We start from the raw sequence: 4,888 nt of genomic DNA on the forward strand, positions 1-4,888 counted from the left end.
CCCACACACTTATGGACACCTGATATTTGACAAAGAAGACAAAACCATACAATGGAAAAAAGATCGCATCTTCAACAAATGGTGCTGGTCCAACTGGATGTATACATATAGAAAAAAGAAAATAGAACCATACTTATCACCCTGCACAAAACTGAAGTCCAAGTGGATCAAAGACCTCAAAATACACCAGACACATTAAATAGGCTTGAAAAAAAAGTGGGGAATACCTGAGAACTCATTGGTACAGGAGAAAACTTCCTGAACAGAACACCAACAGCACAGGCTCTAAGAGCAACAATCAATAAATGGGACCTCATGAAACTGAAAAGCTTCTGCAAAGCAAAGGACACCGTCATCAAAACAAAGCGACTGCCTACAGAATGGGAAAGAATCTTCACCAACCCTTTATCTGACAGAGGACTCATATCAAGTATATATAAATAACTAAAGAAGCTGAAAAGCAGCAAACCAAATAACCCACTTAAAAAATGGGGAACAGAACTAAACAGAGATTTCTCTGTAGAGTAAAACCGAAGGGCAGAGAAGCACTTAAAGAAATGCTCAACCTCACTAGCCATTAGGGAAATGCAAATCAAACCAACCCTGAGATTTCACCTTACACCCATGAGAATGGCCAAGATAAAAAACTCAAGTGACAACACATGCTGGAGAGGTTGTGGAGAAAGGCGAACCCTTCTCCACTGCTGGTGGGAATGTAAACTTGTACAACCACTCTGGAAATCAATCTGGTGTTTTCTCAGACAACTAGGAATAGTGCTTCCCCAAGATCCAGCCATGCCACTCCTAGGCATATATCCAAAAGAGGCTCAAGCACACAAAAAGAAAATTTGCTCAACCATGTTTGTAGCAGTTTTATTTGTAATAGACAGAAGCTGGAAACAACCCATATGCCCCTCAACTGAAGAATGGATGCAGAAAATGTGGTACATCTACACAATGGAATATTACTCAGCAATGAAAAATAAGGAAATCATGAAATTTGCAGGTAAATGGTGGGATCTGGAAAGGATCATCCTGAGTGAGTTGTCCCAGAAGCAAAAAGACACACATGGTATATACTCACTCATATAGACATACAGTATAGGACAAACTCACTAAAACCTGTGCATCTAAAGAAACTAAGCAAGAGAGAGGACCCTAACCAAAATGTCCAATCCCTATCTGGAAAGGCAAAAAGGATAGACATCAGAAGAAGAAGAAAACAGGAAACAACCTAGGAACCTACTACAGAGGGCCTCTGAAAGCCTCTGCCCTACAGACTATCAAAGCAGATCCTGAGCCTGATGGGCAACTGTTGGGCAGAGTGAATGGAATTTTATGTAAGAAGTGGGAAATAGTAAGAGCTGGAGAGGACAGGGTCTCCACAATGAGAGCAACAGAACAAGAAAATTTGAACACAGGGAACTTCCCAGAGACTCATACTCCAACCAAGGACTATTCATGGAGATAACCCAGAACCCCTGCACAGATGTAGCCCAGGGCAGTTCAGAGTCCAATTGGGTTACATAGTAATGTGAAGAGGGACTGCCTCTGACATGAACTGACTGGCCTGCTCTTCAGTCACCTCCTCCTGAGGGGGAGCAGCCTTACCAGGCCATAGTAGAGGACAATGCAGCCACTTTTGATGTGAACTGATGGACTAAGATCAGAAAGCAGAGGAGAACCTCTCCTATCAGTGGACTTGGGGAGTTTCATGCAAGCAGAGGGAGGAGGGAGGGTTGGATTGGGAGGGGAGGAGGGAGGGGCTTATGGGGGTATGCAGAATAAATAAAGTGTAATTGATGAAAAATTTAAAAAAAAAAGGGAAAAAATAATTTAAGAACCTTAAATGACTTTCAAAAGTGGAGGAAAACATGGAGTTAGTCAATTTACATGGAGCACGTCTCGCCCCTGGGGGCAATGGTCTCCTGAACCTACTCAGACCTCAACACCACCACTGCTATTTCTGGAACTGATGCAGGATGTTCCAATGAGGGGGTTAAGGCTTCTCATAATATTTCCTATAAGCCCACACCTGTTTGTTTATATCCCCCATTTTTATTCATTATTAGCCAGATAGAGCCAAGTAATTGTGGTAATGATACTTGCTTTTTTTGCCCAACGCTGGAGTACTAGTAAATTTACTAGCTGGTTACTTGCATGCCTCGCTAGGTGCCTGTGCCCGTTGATGCTCCTCACGCTATGACTCTCTTCAGACAGAAAAGGGATCTTGGAATTACAACCGCCATTGTTACTGCCATCTCATTGCTGGCTGTTGGAGCTACCACCGCAGCATTAGCCAGGAGTCATACTGTGCAGACTGCTCAGACCCTGAATAACCTTTTAGCCAATGTAGCTCATGCCTTAGATGTACAAAAGGAATTAATGCTCAACTAAAAGGAGGCTTGATGGTGTTCAATCAGAGGATTGACCTCGTGCAGGAGCAAATTGATACCCTATGGCAAATCGCTCAACTTGACTGTCAATGAAAGTATGCTGGACTTTGAGTCACTAGCATACAACATGAGAATTTTCCCTGTGCTGCAAATCTGTCTAAACAATTGTCTAGCTATATTTTAGGTAATTGGACTGGAGAATTCGATACTACGATGGAGCAGCTGAGAGTGGCCATTATCACGGTAAATTCTACCAGAGTGGACGCAGAACTAGCCACAGGATTATCATCATGTATTGCTGCAGCCATGAATCATGTGAAGGAATGGGCGGGCATGGGAGCGTTAGCAGGCCTTCTGGTTTTGGTCTCCTTGGTTTGCCTGTGGTTTATATGCAAGATTAGAGTCTCACAACAGCGTAATGCAGCCATAACCATTCAGGCCTTTACAGCCATTGAATTCAGTACAGTCTCCCCAAGCATGGTTGGCTACCATAAAAAGCTAAAATGTTAAGCTCAGGATGTGAGGCTAAGCACTGCACTCAGGGTCAGCCGCTTTGGACCCAGAGAAGAGCATGTCTGATTGCATGCGGGTTGATGCCCCAGGTCCTGCCTCTGAGAAAAAGGTATCAGACAGGTCTGATGCTCTTTGGGTGGATGACACCTAAATGAACATCAGTACAAAGTCCCAATTATTTCTAATATCAGAGATCAGACCTCTACTCTTGCCTGATGCGTCTAAAACAAAAAGGGGGATCTGTAGAGAGCTGCGTAATGCCGCGCCTTAAAGATGGAGCTGGTTTCTGCCTTCCACCTTCCTGATGGTGAGTGCTCTCTGTCAAGAACAACCCCACATTTGGCTAAGGCTGAGGATCTGGCTTGCTTCCATGTATGTGGACCTATCTGCATTGCCCACGTGGCATGCTGGGGTTGGCTACCCAGAGGCTATTTAAGCTGTGGGCTGGCTTTCCCCAGGGTCAGATGATTGTTCAAGGTTCCTGAATAAACTGCATTGAAAAAAAAAATATGTGATAGAGATGCTGAAATACATCTCTCCACAACTAATAGCTTTTGGCTGGGGTGTGTGAGGGGAAGGATTCAATTCTATTTAAGAGGCAGGCCACTGACAGAATGACATATATAAATAATATATATGCATATATAAATAATATAAATTGGACTTTTTAATATTTTTTCTTCTTTTGGTTTATACATTTTTAGGAAGAAAAGGTCACGAGAGGGGTGGGCAGACACAGAAAGACTGGGAGGTGAATATGCATAATATGACATTGCCAGAAAATCAATAAAAATGTTATGCTGAAAAACTTATTAGCAATCTGCTACACAAAACTCCATTCCTTGTTTTTTTTGTCTACATTTTAAAGTTCACAACCCACCATGTGCCTCATCAAAGACACTAAAATTATGTTACAGCCTTGAAGTTGTGAAGAATTTACTTCTTTATCAAATTTAGTTGAAAATATTTCTATGTAACTTGGTAAACTAGATTTTTTTTTTACCCTCAATTTTATCAGTATCATTTTACTTCATTTCCTCCCAATTTCTTACCTGACACTTAACATTGATTCCGTTTTTGGATCTTAAGAAAGTCTCTTCACAACAGATGTAACATGTACTCAGACATAATTTGCACTCTATTTTTCTTTTATATCTATCCATATCCACTAACAAAAATCAAAAGCTAATGCATAGGAGGTTAATAGCATCTTTCTCTCACTAATAATTTCTCTTTTCTAAGCAAGTACCCACTAATCAGTCAGCTGGGTCCTAAATGTATCTCTTATTACAAATATGAGCAACTGTGCAATTTATAAAGCATGCTGACAACATGCTTATATATTTTTAGTTACTTAAAAGTACTTCCTATTTTTAATTATTCTCAGGGTGTCCCTGTCCTTACATAGCAGACCATACTCATCAACTATGCTTGCCATTTTATACCATGTAGAAGACTGCCACACCAATACTTCTCAACCAGACTTTACTACACCTTATCACCCAAAGTAAGATTCCTTCAATCAGCATGATAGAAAGCAAAAACAGTATTCTATATCATATGGTGAAAATTTCTTAGGCTTTGATTTCCCTCTCAGATACTTCATTTGCACAAAAATCAGTTTTAGTTGTTCCCTGCTTCAGCACCATTTTTAGGAGCCATGATATCATTAATTCACAACCCTGTCTCTATTCAGACACCAAGTGTTGTTTTGTGAGTCTTCTTGGAGAGATATGACACAAATGTTTACCCACATAAGATAAAAGAGCAAAGATAATAGACCAAACAGTAACTACACCAAAGTCCAACTTGTTGAATCAATGTGTTTATATGGTAACTTATGGAATAGAGTAAGAGTAAGAAGTTTCTAAAATGAACAAAGAAGATAAAGATCCAAAGTTTACTGTCTCAAAGAAACTTTATCATTGGTAACAACTTACAAAAGCTGAAGCACTGAAGTTTTCTGCACAATCTGAAGA

This window comes from Meriones unguiculatus, chromosome X (assembly GCF_030254825.1).
Source record: "Meriones unguiculatus strain TT.TT164.6M chromosome X, Bangor_MerUng_6.1, whole genome shotgun sequence".
Lineage (NCBI taxonomy): Eukaryota > Metazoa > Chordata > Mammalia > Rodentia > Muridae > Meriones > Meriones unguiculatus.